This window comes from Myotis lucifugus, unplaced genomic scaffold (assembly GCF_000147115.1).
Source record: "Myotis lucifugus unplaced genomic scaffold, Myoluc2.0 scaffold_51, whole genome shotgun sequence".
Classification (NCBI taxonomy): domain Eukaryota; kingdom Metazoa; phylum Chordata; class Mammalia; order Chiroptera; family Vespertilionidae; genus Myotis; species Myotis lucifugus.
Window position 1 is genome coordinate 1897126 of NW_005871099.1, and position 21683 is coordinate 1918808.

The following is a 21683-nucleotide window of genomic DNA, read 5'->3' on the forward strand; positions in this document are numbered from 1 at the left end:
AATGAAGAAAATAATAACCATCGAATGAAAACTATCTCAACTTTCTACCACCTACTGGATAAGTGTAACTATCTCATCATTTATAATTTTCTTTTTCCCTCCTCAGACAGAAAATGGTATTATATTTTTTATTTCAAAGAGGAGGGGAAAGGGAGGAAGAGATAGAAACATCAATGATGAGAGAGAATCATTGTTGGTTGCCTCCTGCACACTCCACACTGGGGATCAAGCCCACAACCCTGGCATATGCCCTGACCAGAAATCAAACCATGACCATCTGGTTCATAGATCGATGCTCAACCACTGAGCCACACCTGCTGGGCCAGAAGATTTTTCTTCCTCCTATTCGAAGTGTACCCTGGACCTCATTCTCTACTTCCTCCTGTAACTCTCACTCTACTTTATATAGCTTCACTCCTATAACTTTAATTGTTACTCTGTACTAGGTAATTCTTATTGCTATTTTTGAACAACTATCTTCCATATAAAACTTCCTTTGTCCCACACCCTCTTCCAGCTAGTAGTCTTGTTTTTCCATTCTTCCTTTCATAGTTAAATATCTACATATATAATACAGATATACAGGTACATGTATTCATGTATAAACCATGTATATAATACATACAGGTATGTGTAATATGTGCATCGTATATCTATGTCTAACTATAATGTGGAATATACATACATATATAATACATAAATTGTATATATCTAGCATACACAACTTCTGCCTCTATAAACCAATCTTGTAGGGCTGCAAATAAGTAAAAACTAGGTCACTTAATCTAATAGACACTTAGTATACTTTTTGGCTTTTTGAAAATTCTCTGTACCAGACTAAAAAGTTTGTGAAGTGTGAGGGCTGGGGCTAGATTTGTCTTTCTACTTTCATATTTTTAAAACTCACATGGTAGGTTTTCAATAAATATGTACTGTGTGACTTATTTAATGTTATTAAAAGTCATATTGTATCTTTTATCAAAACTTGCATTTACAAATATATTGGCCTTTGTAGAAAGCATACTTCTAAGTTACTTAAGCAGGAAGGGAATACTTACTAAAGCTTTCAGAGCCACAATCTTCTGTACAATTATACACTTTTAGCATTTTCAAACAAATTGAAGAGATTATATGCAATTTCTGAAAATGGATAGGAGAGTCAAATAATGTATTTTATTTTATATCATCCAACATATCTTGATTCTTTATATCAGAGGCTCTCAATAGTTGTGTCATTGTGAATTACTCTGTAGGTGAGAACTAGTATTTCTATTTTATGTGTATGGAGAAAGTTTTTTTTTAATAAATGATTAATATTCATCAAGAATTAAGGAAGTATCTTAGGTAAGTAGTAATTTTCCTCACTGGTGCACAACTTATGAAAGAGACTTTGCTTTCAACAATGGATCTTATATCTGTAGCCCATTTTGTTGTATATGCTACAGCAAAGTCAATACCACATCTGGAAAAATAATCTCATTCCTTCTGAGTTATTCTGGGGTTTGCTTTTATGTGGAAGTCAGTATTCTTCTACTTGAGTATGAATGGCTTTTCCATCTTTCATCTTTCATTAATGATTATCAATCCTATCCCCCTGTGGCTGACTATTAAATTATATGATCTGTATTTTTCAGCAAACTGCCCAGCAGGTAACAGTCAAGTGGTCTAATGCTAATCTTAGTCCTGCTCAATACTTACCAAAATCTCTCCACAGAGAGCAGTGACATTCAGGGAAGAGGATTGCTTGGAATATTCACTTTCCATCCACTCTAGCATCTAATCTTAGATTAATCTGAATATCAAGAGTTGTATAGCATTTTGACTCCTTATAGGGTATTTTTCTTGAATTATAGAATATTATCTTAAAGCCATGTTATTCTTATGGTTTTATTTATTGTAAGAATAGGAATATCAAATTTTTCAGGATGTAAAAAGAACTTTCTCTTTTCTCAGCAGAAGAAACAAGTATTTGATATGTTCTCCGGCATTGCTTTATTTTATTTTGTGGAATATGAATCACATTTTTTGTTGTTGTTGTTTTTCGTTGTTATTGTTTTGGGTTAATCCTCACCCCAGGATATTTTTTTCACTGATTTCTAGAGAGAGTGGAAGGGAGAGAGGAGAGAGGAGAGAGAGAGAGAGAGAGAGAGAGAGAGAGAGAGAGAGAGAGATCTATTTGTCTCTCTTACATGGACCTGTTGCTTGCCGCACTACCTGACTACCTGGCTAGGGAAGGGATCAAACCTGCAACCCCAGCACATGCCCTTGATGGGAAATCAAACCCACAACCCTTCAGTGCCAGGGCCAACGCTCTATCGGCTGAACCACACCACTTAGCCAGGGCTTGAGGCGCATTTTTTAAATGGTATTAACTCTCATTGTCTAATTTGCAGCTCACGAGAGTACACAAAGAAAGTCTAGGTTCTTTTTTTTATTCTTGATCAGAAAAGAACCCTATTTCTTGCAAGAATCCTATTGAGGAAGTGACCCAGGAAATCCTACTAGTTGCCCTGAGAATTAAAATAGCTTGTTTTACTGCTCAGGGGAAGCCCAGCATGTGGTGAGGCTGGATGAGTCATGTAATAATAAGTTTTGTTTAAAGAGTACTGGGGCGGTCACTAGATGTATAGCATGGTTTCTGCGGGACCTCTGCTCCGTGGATAGCCTTTCAAGCTATAAAGAAATATAGTTTTCTTGAGTCAGCCTTCTGGCTCAAAAACAGTCTCCCTGTCTTCACTTAAGCATAGATGTCCTCACTTAAGGATAAATGAGAACACACTGCTTTTCCTGGAGTCAGTTCTTCTGACCATGTGTACTGGCTCCCAGTCCTCCTATCCACTTGGAAGCAGACTCTTGCCTCCCAATCGTGTAAGTCAGCCCTCCTGGCGTCTAACCTGTTGTTTCTCAGTCAGAAGTCCAACCCAGCTGCTCTCCTGATTACTCACCAAAGCATAGCACCTCGTATCAGGAAATGGTAATCTCCATTTTAACCAATGCTCCTGAAAACCCAAAGAACCATAATACCGATAGAATTAAAGATAGCCAATTGTATATCAGAAAGAAATCAATAGTGTTATTAAAGCCATACTATGTTAAAATTTGACACACACTTTTTCTCTTGTTGGGTAAATGGCTTAAAAGGCATTGGTTATATTTGAACCTATTTATATTGTGAAATTCTTATGATAAGAAAAATCCTATAGGAAGAGTAAGCTTTATGACTTTACCAGTACTATCTCATTTCCATTTAATAAGAAGTATTTAACTCTTTAAGAGATTATCTCACATTCTAGCCATGGGCATTTTTTTTTTTTTGCTAAATTAAACAGAAATCAAAAGTAAGAACCAAGTATTTCATAATTGATAAGAATTGATTCTTAATAGATTTTGTAGCAAGTGATGAAATCAGAATAAAAGACTATAAGTCTGGAATTTTTTCTTCATCATGTATTTGTAAAATAACCTATTGGTAGAGATCGCCATTTGAAGAAAGCTTCCATTACTTAGAAATAGTGAACTGTCAACTTATATTGAATTGTGAAAACAGATTAAAATGAAAATGCAAAGTGCCAAGCTTGTTTTAGACTTAAAAAAAATTGGCCTGTGGCCAAAATATTTGCCTCCAAATGTCATCTTTAGAACAATTTTTTAAACCCACTGTGATTGCCTCTCCCTCCTCTCAATTCCCAGCAGGCTAAAGCAGACCTCACAGAGCCCCACACAGATGTAGACAGAGAAACTGTTCATTATCCATCAACGAACACAAACAAGTTGAAGACTGCTCAGTCCCCCCTGTTAAAGGTAAAGAGGCTTAAAGCCCCCGAAGAGTTTATTATTCTGGGACTGAGATCATCAACGTCATTTGATTTTTGACTTGCACAGTAGCCACAAAGGTGAAATTGAGGTTAAGTTTCCCAAACAAAATGGAAGCAATTAAACAGTTAAATAATGTTGCTGTATTGTGAGTTTGTTTTTAACACAGATACCAAAAAAAGTATTAATGAAATCAAAATGCGATTTTTTAATGTCTCTAACAAAAGTGATACATAAAAAATTTGCCTTTTATGTTTAGTTATGTTTTTACGTACTATTTTTCGCTAAAAATCACATCCGAATAGTATAGTCAGCCAATAAGTGATTATAAGTGTTCTCTCTTTGAAAAAAGATGTCTAAGTACTTATGAACTCTATAATTTTTTATTAGGCTGGAAAAACCCAGGCTTATTGAATGAGATAATAATATTACTTATGTTTGAAAAATGGTCAGTTAGAAAGAAAACCAGTCACAGAGCCAGAAGACTTCAATGTAGTTGTTATAAAAATCATTTGATTTCTAAGTAGTAGTAATGTATATAACATAGAGGGACATTTGACAAATGACAAAACAAACAAACAAACAAAAAAAAACAGCCCTAGCTGGTTTGCTCAGTGGATAGAGCGTCAGCCTACGGACTGAAGGGTCTCAAGTTCGATTCTGGTCAAGGGTACATGTCCAGGTTGCAGGATCGATCCCCAGTGTGGGGTGTGCTAGAGGCAGCCGATCAATGATTCTCTATCATCATTGATGTTTCTATCTCACTCTCCCTTCCTCTCTGAAATCAATAAAACACACACACACACACACACACACACACACACACATACATACACAGAGAGTATGTGATTTCCCCATGACCACATGTTAAGTAAGAATTGGACCCAGGCTCAAATTCATTTTATTTCCATACATTACATGACATCAGACCTGGAATTATGTCTTCTTAAGTAACATGGAGTATTTGGCTTTATCACTAATTTGAAGACATATTTTTTTATCATATTCTTAAAGAATAATTTTTTAGGACTAAAAATAAGTTGACATATTATTTCCTGAATCTTGTGTGTCTGAAAAAAATGTCTTAACCCACATTAATGGGAAATGGGAGACCTGGATGTGTTGATTGTATCTGCATATGTTGGCAAAAAAAATTTGGATTGGGACCAACACAAGTCCCCTCCTAACTAAATTCCTTTTCCAGATTGGTCTTAATTGCTATTCTGTGAGCAAACACTCCCCTGCCTTAAGTTAATGGGAATGTTTCAGTGGAGAGGGTTAATAGGAAGAGTAGGTTTGAAGAATGGCCCCTTTTAAGATTCCCTAGATAATGGGCGATCTTCAGGATCATAGCAGGAGGGGAGGGGGGAACATGGCTTCTTGGAGGACCCTCAAGACTGGAATCCAATACAGTATAGAGAAGCACCATATTCCTGAGAAGTAGGAAAGGGAAAACAAACTGAGCTATGTAAAATATTGCGCATGATTTGCCAAATATAGACACACCCAGGTTTCCTATTCCACATGAGGTTAGAGCTTGCATTGCACATAGCCAAATGTGGCCTTGCTCTGAACCAGATCATGCCATGAGGGAGGGAACAGCCACTTTGAGTTCTTTTGTTGTTGTTTTTTGGAGTCCTACACTTCCTGATAGTGGGCACACTGGGCTATTAAAAGTCTTAAGGAGCTTTTTGTAGTGTTTCCTAGGTGAAGATCCTCCCAACACACACTGTGTGATATAAAAAAAAAAAAGGACATGAAAGAGTGAGATTTTTTTCAGGTGTTATGCTTAGAGGAAAATTTTTACCACTATAAACAATCATTGACATGCTGTTTATTGAAACATGTGTCTGAAAAAATATGTTAACTCTTGTAGATAATGGAGCTAAAAAATGCAGTTTTTATCTTTAGGCAGCATAACTAGAGACAAATTCTAGAGGAACCTAAATTTATATCTGCTGACTCTCAAGAAAAGATGAGTGCATATTCTGTTTATGGTAAAAAAAAAATCTGCCTGACCACATGCCACAATCCCCAACAAAAGGTTGTACATTTCATAGTTCCCTTTTGCTGTTGTGAAGTATTTGCTTGCTGGAGCATGAGACACGCACATGGGAGGTGCAGAAAGTGTTCCTACATAATTTGTCAGACTGGTGTGGTCAAGAATTTGACATTCTTTTTAATTCTGTTTAAATAATTTTATCTCAGAGAAAATGTTATTAGCCATTTTTTTAAAGGCTATTAAATTATTTAAAGAGGAAGGAGAGGGTTGAAGGGAAAAAATGGACATCAGAAATTCAGGATTACTTATATTTATTAAGTGTCAGTTATGTCTGTCATTTACTGGAAAAGAGGCCACAAATTACAGTTTGTATACTGAAGTGATAAAGATAGGTAGAATGTAAGGTTATGTATTTCTTTATTTACCGAATGTTGACAAGGAAAGACTATACTACCCAACACAAAGCAGAAAGCAGTTCTATGCATCGCTTTGTTTTCCCAACTCTAAATTACAGAGTCAAATACGATGCACCTGGGTAGTTCTTATACATATCAAGATGTTTTCTAGAATGTTATAATTTCTCCTATGAGAAGAGTATGATAGTGTTTAATTTATCACACCCTGCTAACCTAAATAAAAATAAATAGGGTTGGGATTTTATCAATTTAGGGGAAAAATATTAGCTTACTTATGTGCACTTATTTTATTCCTTTTCAGGGTAAATGTTAAATATATTTTTGGGTCTCTTGATTTTTTATTTTAGAAATAGCCTTACTAAATTCAGGGTGTTAGTAATTTGTTTTTTAATATATATGGATTATTAACCCTGTGTTCTATTGTAACAAAGCAATACTATTTATGTTTTGTTTTATTGTTGACATAAATAAGTGTAAGATATTGTGTAGTCAAGTGGTTGTTTGTCTTTGTTTTTAGCAATTTGCCTTTGTGCTTAGAAGAGTGGTTTGGGCTGTTTTCTCAGGGCTTAGCTTGTGCCCAGTTAATGTGTTCCTCTGGAAGAATTTATCCTGGGAAGATTAAGTCTGTTATAAAATCAAGCTGAGATGTGTTTCATTTAAGACAGGGGATAGCAGTGGATCATGATACTGGAAATGGTGTCTTAAAATAACAAAAATTTTCAAAACCAACAATGTAACATCTTCAGATCTCTCTGCTTCCATCTCCACAGGGCTGTCTGTCTCTGAGCGTGTCTAATCTCCCGGGCCTCTCTCTTATCTAATGGCATTTAGGACCCACCTGAGATAACCAGAACCTATGGTAACATTCACAGTTCCAGCGATTAGGGCCTGATGTCTTTGGGTGACCATTATTCAGCCTACTATAAGTAATGAGCTCAATGTTCACTTCTGTATTTTTTCAGGCATCTTATAATTCTCTCTCTCTCTCTTTGAATCTGATAATCTGATGTATTTATACTAGCTTTGGTGTTTTAAACCCATATAACTTGGCCTAAAATCCATACCATTTAGTCTCTGACATACTTTTATTATTAGAACTTATTGAAAGTCTGATTTCCAGAAAGCATAGAGTTTAGATGCCACTTGATTCTGTAGGAGGAAGTTTTAAAGTTAACTGAAGCATATTTGAATATGCAAGTTGAAGACATGCTACTGTTTTCTTTTTAGTTAATATTTCAGCTTTTTTAATCACACTAAAAACATGCATTAGCATACAAATTAATATTTTAAGTTATACTTTCATTTAGATAATATAGTTTTCTTAAGATGGTTATTCCTTTTCTCAATAATCAGTTTTCAGAGAAACATTGCTGCTCACTGCTGTATGGCAAATCATTTCTTTCTCATTTCCTCTACAAATCCAGTTCATACTGTTATCTGTCCTGAATGGTATAGACTATACTGTAGCTACAGTTGTGAGTACATGGAACAGAGTTTATTTTTGTATTATTTAATTATTGTATTATTTTCCAGATGAACAGCTGTAAACCTATTTTCCCCCTACGCTGTAGATTACCCACTATTCTATATTCAAGTTCAATTAAAAATGGCAACCAACATGCCTCTGAGGCACTCTCATCTACTGTTCCCCCCAAATCACCTTTGCTCAACAGCTTTGCTTCCTCAGTATTTTCCATACAACATTGCTGTTTGTCCATCTAGTGACCTACGATACTACTTTCTTCTTTTCATGGATGAGTTCTTTGAGAGCAGTTCAGGCAGCGCAATGATTTCCACTCTCAACTCCACTATCACTGAACTTCTTTTAAAAGAATCCCTCGGATGTTTCTATTAATTGCATGTGGGTTTCAGTGCGGTGTTTTAACTGTAGTACACCGTAGTGACTAAAAACATAGTCTTTGGAACATTACAATCAAGGAAATAGTGCAAAATTAATAATTACCTGTAATCCAAGTGAATGTCAAACTCTTTATCTTGTTCAAATTAATGTCACAGTTGGAAAAATTCAGGCATTTTAGGAGAATGTGTCTCTTCTTTTGTGGCTAGTAGAGTATTGGGGAGATAAGTATAACTTGTAGTGATACATGAAATTTCAAGGGAAGGTTGAGATTACATCTTTAAGCAAGAATGTCAAGCTAGTAATATTTTTTCTCTCTTGCAACAGGGGGCCCTCATAATCAGAACTTGAGCAACGTAACGTTGATGACTGTGTGATTGAAGGAAAAGAGAACTAGAAATCTCTAGTATGAGGCCCTTTTGAATGTCTACTAGAGAAGTGATTAATAGCCAAAATAGGCTAATATAATTGGGAGTGTAAAGGAAATAGCACCTCATCCAAAACCTGACTTCATTTGCCCACTGACCAATAGGCATCTAATCAATACACATAAGGTGATTAGCTGTGAAGAATAAGGGAGAGGAAGTTCAAGAAGTCTGGAGTTTTAAATCCAAGCAAAGCAGAGGATAGTGATGCATTTAAAATTGAAGAAACAGCAGAATTAAAATTTGGAAGGGAAATTAATGAATTCTAATCTACTCCTATGGAGTTCAAGGTTACTTCAGGTTTGTTTTGTACAGTAAACAGCAGGTTGTTAGGTGTGTAGCTTTGATGTTTAGATAACAATTTGAGAATCATTCAGTAAAGGTGATATTTGAAATTGTGGGAGGGAAGTAGATTAGGGAAGAATATGTAGAGTGAAAAGAAATGCACTCTGAACATGGCACTAAGAAAATGTCTGTATGTAGGAGACAAGTGGAATAAGCTACTAAAGGAGTTTAAGATGCCACAATATAAAAAGTGGTTTAAACTAGTCAAGCTGTTAATAGAGATAGCATACGCAACCATTTCTGATTGTTGCCCAGTGAATTCTATGATAAGATCATTGATAATTTTAATAAAGTCTGACACTAGACTTTGTTTAGAGACAAAAGGAAGGTTTGATTGCTACCCCAAGGCTCCCACCCCCACCATACCCCAAATCAATGTATTTAATTTTTATGCTGCTTTTTATTGATTATTTTTGTTGCATCATGACTGTGAGATCAGCCCTAAAACAAATGAACAAGCAAGACTAATAGTTGTGGTTCTATAATACCTTTTAGGGATGAATAGGGTTTTTGTTTTACTACAGAATCCAATACTCACATGATAATCACAATATTTTAAGTTTATTGTTAATTACATATATCTTATCATTTGAAAAGACACAATGCCGAGTTTCTATCAGTGCCCTGAGCTTCAGTAAAGGCACTGTTGCATCTTTTTAAAAAAATATATGTTTTTATTTATTTTTTAGAGAGAGAAAAAAGGAAGGGGATAGAGAGAGAAACATTGATAAGAGAGAAACATCATTGATTAGCTACTTCCTACATGCCCCATATTAGGGACTGAACCTGCAACCCAGGCATGTGCCCTGACTGGAATCGAACCAGTGACCCCTTGGTTTATAGGTCAACGCTCAACCACTGAGCCACACCAGTCTGGCAGCACTATTGCATCTTTGCATGGCAGAATTTGCCAGACAAACTATTGGCAGAGGTATTATTTTAAAAATATTTTACTCCTTGATTTAGTGTCATATAAGGAAATCTGAAAGAAAATAGAAACAGAAATCTACTCTGCTTGCAACAAGTATTCAGGGAATAAGAACAGTATGGTGTTATTGAATACTAGAGGCCTGGTGCATGGGATTCATGCACTGGTAGAAGGTGTGGCCTATGGGGATCCACCCACTGTGGGAACACCTCTCATCCCAATCAGCTAAGTGGCTGTGGACCCGCCCTCTGAGCGGCTGCTCCCTGGTCTGGCGTCTTCCATGGAGCGGGAGCACTCGCCTCTCCAAGGGACCCGGTCGGGCCTGGTCCCAGAGACAGTAGCACTGAGAGGCAGTGGAGGCAGTGGAGTAGGCCTCAGGGGTCAGCTCTGTGAGCCCAGTGGCAGTGCTGCAGCCTGCGGGCATCCAGAGGAGGAGACAGGGAGCAAGGAGGAAGAGCCTGGGGCAAGGAGGCGATGATCGCAGCCCCGGTTCCTGCCCATCAGCCCGGGGTTCACAGCGGGAGCAACCACTCATCCTGGTCTGCCGAGTGGCACTACCACTATGGCAGTGCACTGACCTCCAGGGGGCAGCTCCTGCATTGAGTGTCTGCCCCCTGGTGGTCAGTGCACGTCATAGTGACTGTTCGACTGGTCATTCTGGTCATTCTGCCGTTCGTTCGCTGGGCTTTTATGATGTAGGATATCATACTATCAATAAAATATTTTTCAAGGCTTTTAGATAAGTTTTGTATACTCTTTCATTCACTTGACTAAAAATTTCCCCATTAATTTAAATCATATTTATTGACAAAAAAGACAGTTTTCTTTTTTTGTCATGTGTAAATGTTGCATACTTGTGAATTTATCTATGAAATGTTATCACACAATATCTTGTAGTTTATATACATTTAATCTTCACAATAACCCTTTGAAGTAAATACTAGTTTCTTTTTTTAAATAAAAAAAATACAGAGAGGTTAAATAAGTAGTAAAAATCACATAGCCAGTACGGATGTGGGTTTTTGTTTGAAAACATGTTTAAAAGCATTTCTGCTTGCTAGAGTATTCCCCAGAAACATGATTTTTACCCAAGGGAATAAATGTACGCAGGAAAAGTTTTGTTCTTGACCAATGAGGGTTTTAACAATAAAAAGAGGATAGATCAGACTGAAAAAGTATTGTATGGTTGAGAAATTTCATGTTGCCCTGACTTTTATCTTTGGTCAGACCCGTCCTTAGGTCAGCCAATAAGAAATAGGAAGTCTGCAAAGTAATTGAAATGACCTGAGAAAAGAGTAAAAGAACTCCAAGAGAATAGCTCCAAGAGCATTCCTCCTTAGTAACTTGTCATTTCCCTGTCTCAAACAATATTCTGCATTCAGTCATGCTTTGCTACTTAGTACATTCTAAGAAGGGGCTTGAATATATCAAAAACCATAGAGGCTTTTCTAGGGGAAGAGCTGACCGTTGGCACAGACTCCTGGGAAGAATCTGAGGTGCTGAGAAGGGAAAGCACCTAGAACAGCAGAGATGACTAAATGTTGGTGAAATATGAATCTGTGTTTGTGTGAGGCATCCTCTTACATTTAAACAGAACTTGGAGGCATTTCAAGGAAATGAATGAAAACACAAACATCAAGTTAGTTTTGTAAGAAAATTAACAGAAAAAAATAAAAAGGAAAACTCTCAGTTCTGTGAAGTTGAAAACAGTGTTTTTCTAAGTATCGGGGCTAAAATGAAGAACATTTCAAAAGAAGGGAAAGCATTGCTCTTACAAAGGGATAGTTGTTGGGTACAAGCTTGTTATTTTTGTGTTCAGATCTATGTCTTCACTGGGGTGTGTGTGTGTGTGTGTGTGTGTGTGTGTGTGTGTGTGTGTGTGTGTGGCTGTGTCTGAATGGACAATATATCATTGGGATGTGCTCAAATCTGTTATTTGGCCATGTATTTTTACATTTATGTTTGGAAAACTGGATGTTTTTGCTTTCCATATTGTGAAACTATGCTTTTAGTTGCAGGCAAATTTTAAAATATTATATTTATAGAACTTAATAGTTTCTCATATTTGGTGAACTTCTTTAAATGATGCTTTTTATTTTTTCTTTTGCCAGATATTAATAAAGTTATACCAGCTTTATTTTAATAAGTATTTTAAATAATGATCAATATATATATTAGAGGCCCTATGCATGAAATTAGTGCAAGAGTAGGCCTTCCTTCCCCCAGCTGCTGGCTTCATCAGAAGGTCGTCCAGAAGTATGTCAGGTGTAATTAGCATATTACATTTTTATTATTATAGATACATATACACACATATACATATATACATATTTATATTATTTCATTTTCAACACTTTTCTTTCTCTCTCTTTTCTACTAAGAATCAAGGCTATGAACCCAGGGTAAGCATTCCATTAAATCCCTGTGGGAAGGGTGTTTTTCTATTTTTGCAAAGTGACAGGATCACTTTTCAGGATCTGAGGTGATTTCCTACACAACCTGGCCTTGGTTTTGTCTCCTGTCCCCTACACTCAGCCCATTAAAACACATACTCCTACTTAGCAAGCGTAGGCCGATGTTCCCAGGCCGATGTTCACATGATTCAAACTTTCCAGTCTCTTTGGCCTCAAAAGTTTTCTCGTTCTTTCCAGAACTTATTTGTAGATTTGACACATTAGAAGTTTTCCTATGGATATCTGGTATGCCATGTTAATTATGTTTAGTGTAACAATGCTCTCCTTGAAAATTAAGTGAGGAAAATGCAATTTATTTTAGAGTTTTAGGGTGCTATTAACACCTTGTTTATTATTTTCACTCCCTGAAAAATTACCATGTAAGAGCTTCTCTTCCTTCTGACCCTCTTCCATTTGATGGAGACTCACTATCTCGGTCTAACCTCACAGATTCTCATTCCTGGCCTACATTATGTTCTAACAACTTTGTAATCTGTCTTCTTCTCTGTATATACTCATATGCTGTGGATAGACACATATATATTGGCTACTTCTATGATCCAGGAATTGTTCTTGGAACAATGTAATAAGGCTACTAAGTCACATTTTTTATAGTCAAGAAGCTCAAAGTATATTTGGAAAATAATATGGTAAGTAAACCTTTTCATTACAGTGAAATACATGCAAATAAATATATGTAGATGCAGCAAGGTTGGTGTGATTCCCTATGTCTGTGAGATTCAGGAATGGTCCTGGGAAGAAGTGTCAGGTGAAAAGATTTTTAAAATATAACCAGAACTTTTCAGTGAGAACCAGAGCAGCTTGGCAATCCAGCCAACTGATTAGATTGCATGTAAATACTTCACTGTGATATTCTAATATTGAGGGTAAATTGTAAATACCTTGGGATAACTGGAACAGACTGCTAAAGGAAAAATGTTAGAAGATAAAATTAGAAATGCCAACAAGACCCAGATTATTAAAAGTCGTTTTTTAGAAGGCAAATGTAAAAGAAGGTATTGAAAGACTTTGTATAAGAAAATATTGTTTCCTTTTTAACAAGATAACTGTGTAATCAAGGCTACAAGATCTAAAGTTATTGTAAAAGTGTAATCAAGAGAAGTTGAGACACCAAATCAAGTCCATGATAGCAGGGATAGGAGCAGAGCCAGACAAGCTATGGTTAGACAGTGAAATCAGAAAAAGTATGGTGATTGATTAGGTGAAATATACTGGGATATACAAGAGCTGAGATAACTGAAAGGACATGACTGAAATTTCAGGATTATTATATTCATTGGGGAAATATACAAATGAAAGAGAAGAATTTTATTTGGGATGATAATCGATTGAATCCCTGTGGAAGTTGAGTTCCATAGAGCATATTTATGTAGCTATATCTCCAAAGCAGAGAGAAATATGAGTTTTGGAGTTTGAAGGAGAGTTATAGGTTAGAGATATTAATTTGGAAAATATCAGAATATCCATAATAGTAGAAGTTATAATGATGATGAGAAGAAATATCATTTTAAAAATGTTTAAGGGTAAGAAGAGAAGAGGACCAGGGATAAACTTTGATAAAGAAAGAAGCTATGGGGTGGTGAAGGGCGGGGCATGGGGCGGGGCAGGCTGTAAGGGGTCAATGGAAGAAAAAAAGGGGACATTTGTACTTTCAACAATAAAGATTATTTTTAACAAAATAAAGGATATGATGAGGTTACCCAGTCAACAAAGATAATGGGGGAGGTGGGGGACAAAATCTGTGAAGTACTAGAGTTCAGTGAGAGATCTATGATGAAAAATAAAGAAGAGGGAAGGTTCAAGCAGAAATTTCATTTGGTTAAGAGTGACAAATGACAGAGAATTGAAGTAAGATGATAACGATAATTAGGAGTTTATTAGTGACCTACTTAGGGCGTTCTGTTCACTTCTGAGGACTGAGTAATGAGTGAGGGTATGATTGGAGATAGTCCTAGTTGACTCTTCTTCTGGAAAGTTAGCTATAATTGGTTCATAGCAAGATGGAGACATAGGAGAATGGGGAAGGTATTCTTTACTACTCCCCCCCACCCTTTCTTTCTATAAGACTAGGATATTGAGCATGCTTATTGACTTGAAAGAAAAATAAAATGAAGAAAGATGAGGGATGGAAGGTGTAGTGGAGATAACAGAAAAAAAAAGATGTGATGCCAGTTCATTCATTCAGTTTGTATACTTTAAGGGCTGAAGACAAGTAGTTTTGTATTGCAAAACCCAAGGTAAAATTTTATTATTTTGTCTCCATGCTACAGGAAACCTTCAATTAAGGACTAACATTGATATAATCCTAGAAATACAGGACTTAAAAACATTAAAAAATTATAGAGGCCATGAGATTTCATTATGGCAATCACCACAAAATAAAAAATATTTTAAAGAGAATCCATCCGGCAAACCAAATTCTGCTGAGTGACATGTTGTACTAAATCAGCAATCCAAGATTAAATTGGATTGGTGATAAAGTTGAGGGGAAAAGTATGTTTATTTATAAGATTCTAGTAACTGTTATTTCACTAACTGTTTAAAATAAAAATTACTCACAGGCAGTAATTTTGTGAATTTCATTTGTGATTCAGTAATACTAAACTTATAAAATGGCTTATAATTATCCATGGCCAATACTTTTCTCAATTACAGTGCTCCCCCTTATTCTCTGGGGATATTCATGGGATACATTCCAAGACCCCAGTGGATGCCTGAAACCATTGATAGTACTGATACACACACACACACACACACACACACACACACACACAGTGGCCAGATTATTATGACAACCTGACATTTGTAGGCAAACTAGCCGTACACTGCTTCATATGGGATATGGATGCTGTCTGCAGTTACCAAGATAAAAACGTCTCCAATTCGCACAGGAACACAAGGATTGGACAGTAGAGCATTGGAAAAAAGTCATGTGGTCCGATAAATCACGTTTCCAGTTGCATCATGCAGATGGCAGAGTGAGAATTTGGCGGAAACAGCATGAAAGCATGCACCCCAAACGCATGAGTAAAACCCTTCAAGCTGGTGGGGGCAGTGTTATGGTTTGGGGCATGTTTTCCTGGCATGATTTTGGCCCTTTAATTCATGTGGAACAACGTCTGAATAGCACAACATACCTAAGTATTGTTGCTGATCAAGTTCATCCTATCATGTTGATGGAGTATCCCAATGGAGATGGCTTCTTCCAACAAGACAATGCGCCATGCCACGGTGCTCGTATTGTGCAGGAGTGGTTTCAAGAACATGAGGGAGAGTTTACCTTGCTTAGGTGGCCCCCACAATCACCAGATCTCAATCCAATTGAGCATTTGTGGGACGAAGTTAAAAGAGCTATCAGGCAGCTGGTTCCACAACCATCAAATCTCACAGAACTGGACAGTGCTATTCATCAGGCATGGTGTCAGATTCCTCACATCACCTTTCAACATCTCATGGAGTCACTGCCAAGAAGAATTGCCACAGTATTGAAGCAAAAGGTGGCCCAATGAAGTACTGATGGGGTGGTCATAATAATCTGGCCACTTGCGTTAAAATATATCTCACATTCAAAGGCTATTAAATCGCGTTGTTTACCCACCTGCAGAAAAAAAATCACTTCTGTTGTGGTAAACAACCTGCTGCCCTATTTATAATGGCCTGGTCCTCTAGCAACTTCAACTAATTTGCCTACAAACATCAGGTGGTCATAATAATCTGGCCAATCATTTTATCGCTAATCATTTTATATATAAATATATATATATATATATATACTCTCTCCTCTCTCTCTCTCTCTCTCTCTCTCTCTATATATATATATATATATATACTCTCTCTCTCTATATATATATATATGTGTGTGTATATATATATAAGTGTGTGTGTTCTGTACATACATAACTTTGATAAAGTTTAATTTGTAAATTAGGCATAGTAAGAGATTGACAACAATAACAAGTAATAAAATAGAATAGTATTACAATATATTGTAATAAAAGTTATAGTAAATGTAGTGTCCCTTCTCTCTCTCTCTCTCTCTCTCTCTCTCTCTCTCTCTCTCTCTGTTCTTGGTAGCCAAGAGGATATTAAGTCACTAAGGGGAAGGTAGCATATAAGCTATGGATCCTCTGGACAAAGGGATGATTTACATCTCGGGTGGGACAAAGTGGGAATGAATGAGAGTTCATCAGCACTACCCAGAAAGGTGCACATTTTAAAATGTATTATTTATTTCTAGAATGCTCCATTTAATACTACAGTTGACCTTGGGTAACTAAAACCTTGGAAAGGCAAACAGCAGATAAAGGGGGGCTACTATATGTGCCTTTATTATCAAATGAAAATGCTACTGCTCAAAAGGAAACTAGAAAAAATATATAACATTTTTGGCAAATATAACAGAAAAATTTTAAAGCAACTTTGCAGCTGTCTCTATATTTTACCAGTCATATTTTGTGTGAGTTCCTATCCTGCTAGTTAAAACAATGGGGAAAAATATGATATTAAAGACAATCTCAAATAAATACCTAAGAAAGTTATGAACAATACATGTGCTATAGTGTAAGAGGCAAGATCCTGGAAGAAATAGCTGGCACACTCAAAATTGTAATTTGGGAAAAGTTTTATAAAGGGACATTTACTAGTACAAATGTGTGTTCAGGGTATAGAGGAACCACAAAGGATAGTGTACTGTATTACAACCAAAGACTGGGGCAGGGAGGAAGGTGGAAGTGCTTACAGAGCTGAGAAAAAGAGAGAAAAAGACAAGGAAATAAACATTGGGTCTTCCTTCTCCTCATCTTTTTTAAACTGACCCACTCTGTGCTCATGCTGGTAATCTATTGGCAAACCCCAAACAGAAGCCAGAAGACAGAACATCCTAGTTTATACCTGTACTGAAAGGCTCTTTGAGCACACAAAAAAGAAACGATAGGGTATTTGAAAGGACAAATAGAAGATTTCTAACACATATATAGTTTATTTTTTTAATGTCGACAGTGATGTAGCATTTAATAAAAAGAAAGTCATTTCTTATTAACCAAACCAATAAATGCTAAACAAATCACTAAAGAATATCAAGTTAGTGGGGTGTCCCTGCAGGCTCCTTAATGTCCCCAAATCTCGGTCAGCATTGATTAAACATATTTCCATTTTCCCTCTAGTAAGACATTTACTGTACTTCACAGTTCCCAATCCACTCATGACTTGGATCTCCATTTACTCCATACACACCCATTGTGCTCTATGTTGCCTTATCTCTGCATCCTATCAACCCCAGCCATATTTTGGCTTCCAAACAGGGAGAGCTGAAGTTCATATCAAAGCATTAAGGGAGCATTATGTTTAAATGAGTTTACCTTCGTGTCTCATTATCTGTTGCCTTTTCTTACCAAGCCCACGAAAGATTTAAACTACCCCCTGCCCCTCACACACACATCACCTACTAGTCCCCTGATAACTAAGAAAAAAGAAATTACTCTTAGATGAGGATTTTGGGCTGGACAGAAGGGCACATTTCTATAGAAGTCTGGTGGTGGAATTTCTTAGCATAGGAAGGTTCTTCCTAGTCCATGAAAGTCAAATGACATAGGGGTCCTACTCAGAAAGACTCTACTCCCCTAGGCAACAGGACTACCCCTAGACATGGAATTCACATAGAGTGGCTTACTCAGAGTTATTGGAAAAACACTCCTGACTATAGAAATCCTGTTTTCAAGAGTAAAATTAATTTAATAATAAAGTACTTTGATATACCAGAGTTCAATTTAATAAATTGGGGGGGATGGATAGAATGACATTCTAGTCAGCTATTTCATTAAAATTCACTTTGTTTCTTCAACTATTACACAAGACAGATATTTTATATATATATTCTACTGTTGTTTCAAGAAAGGAAAGGAGGTAGCGAATAAGTGCTTGTTGTGTCCAAATCAGGATCACGCATCTTTCCTGCTTTGAGATTGAAAATATCCTGATGAATCTCTCTTGAAAAAGAGTTTGTACAGCAATCACTTGTATTTTTTCTGTGCTGTTGAATCTGTCTTGTTTTTTTTTTAAATAAAAACCCAACCAAGCAGAGAAAACTGTTTTTTTGCCAAAACCTGTCTAACTTGTAGCCTATGCAGTACATTTTAAAGCACGCATTTATCATTCATGAATTAACCTTGTACAAGATAGCTGCTCTCATTTCCATTGCCTTTCTGTCCTATGAAGAATAAACCTCAAACATTAAACAAATAATGAGAGTGGAATCTATGAGGCATATTTAATGCAAAGAAGATTTTAATGGCATCTCTATAATTAAAGTCATTAATGACTGATGATAAATCTTCATTCCCAAATGCCACAGCTATTAGGAATAGAATGATATGTAATTTGTACTAAATGATTTTTAAGAACCTTATGCCAAAATTATCTTGCATTCTTTTAGCTTCAAGTATGGGTTATTGTGGACTGGGTATCAGATATAGATTATAGAATATAGTTAAATATACTATGCAGAATAATTTTATGTTTGAGTCTTTGTCTTTTAATTGGAATATGATGTTACCACCTTAACATTGGCTATAAATCTTTGCCCAACGATAAAGTGGCACTTTAAAATGCATGCTTAATTTTAAATAATGCTATCAAAAATCTTGATCATTGGGCAACAAGCTACACTGAAAAAATTATAGATGTGAAGATGTGACTTTTACTGCATAAATACCTATTCTTGTAAAATGTGGCTTGTAACAGTACTGTAGACAAATTTTCTAAAAAATCCTGGCTTCTCCCAGCTCCTGCTTTTTGTAAAGCTTTATGGGCTCAGCTTTTACATTTAAAGACATTTTCTTTCAAGTCTTTCTTATAGGAGAGTCCATAGAAAAATGTGTGATTTCTGACACCTTTCCTGTTCCCAACAGCACCATTCTGAATTTATGTTCACAGTCCTGAATCCTGTTCTCCAGGGATAGAGACAGCAGAATGTCTCATTTAATAGTTAATTTCGGATTTGCCGCCCCTTGAATACTTAACAATCTTAAATATTTGAAGCAATATCATTTCACACGTAGATTTACTTCAAGGTGATTTACTATATTTTCCAGTACTCTCACACAATTAAAATCTACCTTATATACAATATGTATATTGAAATTAAATAAGGAGATACATTTTTATATGGCTTTCAGTCATGCTCTCCGGGGAAATTTACCACATAGCCAACTAATAAATAATGATGTTTAAACTTGGCATCCACCACTGTTTAAGTGTTTCTCAGAAATTAGCCCATTAATCTTCATGTGACTGCTTGTAAAGTAGACAGCAAGTTATCTTATTCTTCCCACTTTCTACTATTATTCCTCTCCAGCTGCCTAGAATTCTATGCTGTTGTACCCACATCCTTACAGGCAGGTTTCTTGTCTGTATCTCAGAAGAATAGAGCACACAGGGCGTCCGAACCTCTGTGCTTCCTTCTGAGATGATCCGGGGGGTCACATCAGGCCCTGAGGGTTCTGTTTAGATGGTGAGGCACATGCTTGGTGCAGGCAAAGTCATTGAATGTATTGCACAAGCTCTGATTCATTGAATGTCATCTTTCTAGTTTCTAAACAGAGCCTTGTTTCTCTCTCTTTTTTATTCTAGCTCTTTATTTTAAAATAAGAAAGATTAAAAACTGAGGTGCTGGATAACTTTTATACAGATGGAAAAATAAATCCTAGTGGATGTAGGCCTGGATTTCCAGAAACAATGATTTCTACACTCTAAATTTTCAAGGTGCTCACAGAGTACTGATTCTCAAACATGAATAGGCATTGGTATCACCTGTGGGGCCAGTTCACAGTAGGGATTTGTGAATCATGCCTTTAGGGACCAAATATTTAGATGTTTTTTTATTGTTGACATTATTACAGATGTCCCCCATTTCTCCCTCTACCTAGACCTCCCTCCCCTGCCTATGGCCATAACCAGATTGTTGTCTTGTGTAACAGGTATGCATATATGTTCTTTGGCTAATTCCTTCACCTTCTTTCATCCTGTCTCCCCTTCCACCTCTTCTGTGATATCTGTCAGTCTATACCAGATAGTCATGACTCTGTTTCTATTTTGTTCGTTAGATTCCCCCATATAAGTGCGATTATATGGTATTTGTCTTGTCTCTGATTGCCTTATTTCACTTAGAATTATAATCTCCAGGTCCATTGTGCCATTGCAAAAGGTAAGAGTTCCTTCCTTTTTATAGCCACATAGTATTTCATTGTGTAAATGTACTACAGCATTTTTACTCATACATTTACCAATGGGCACTTGGGCTAAAGGAAGCTCTGACACTTTTACTGCATTCTTACTTTGCTGATTATGTAAAGGGCATCCCACTAATAGTAGAAAACAAACCTTAAAAACATTGTTTCTTACTCTCTCAAAAGAATAAACTTGCCCTACTGGAGTGGCTCCGTTGTTTGAGCATCATTCTGTGTACTGAGAGGTTGCCAGTTTGATTCCTGGTCATGGAACATACCTGGGTCATGGGTTTGTACAATAGGGTTCCTATGGACTTGTTGGGGATTTTTAATTTCTTACCACAACTCTGGATGTATTATTCTTGTCTCCCAGAAGAAAAACCTATAACATATCGAGATCAAGCACAATGTGTGAGATATGATAAAATGTTTATTTAATTATGTGCTATTTATATTCAGAGCTACTACCACAAACTCAGATCTCCCGATCATGATTCATTTTTTCTTCACTATATGTATGATGCTTTGCTAGAATTATATTAAGTCGGAACCTGAGACTAAGATATACAAGTGTTAGAAGTCACTGACCGACTACAAATCAGAAAAATTAACTCCATTTTTTCTGTGAAGTACAGTAAGTACTATTTTCAAATATTTCCCATTAGGGTTATAAAAAATTTGTTCTATACTTCCTGATTCTTCCATTCCTCAACTTCCTCCTAATGAATTAGAGTTCTAGTACATATTCCTGCGTAGAATAGAAAGCAGGCTCATCTTATTTTTATAATAGGAATTGGACTATTACCTTATTACATGCAGTGTAGATGGCTCACAATCCCCAAACATCACAGAGTCAAGGGGAAACCAATGACTCAATTAACTTCTACTTGAGCGGTTACCAGCTGTTGGCTAAAAAGGTCTGTGTATTAATGGAGGCATTATTCAATTGAAGAGTGACAAATGAATATAAGCATGAAGCCACATCCACCTCCCAGTGAGTGATATGCCAACAAATATTATTAATTTCATTGGTGGTACTTGAAAGGGTGATCAAGGTGTCCTAAATCTCTCTCTCTGAAATACTCACACTGACTAAGAAGAAACTAAAATGGAGTGGGTTTTGTCTGTTTAATGGACTGAGTATAGTTCTTACTGTATATTTGCATGGGAATGTTTTAGTTCTGTGTCAATGCTCATTCA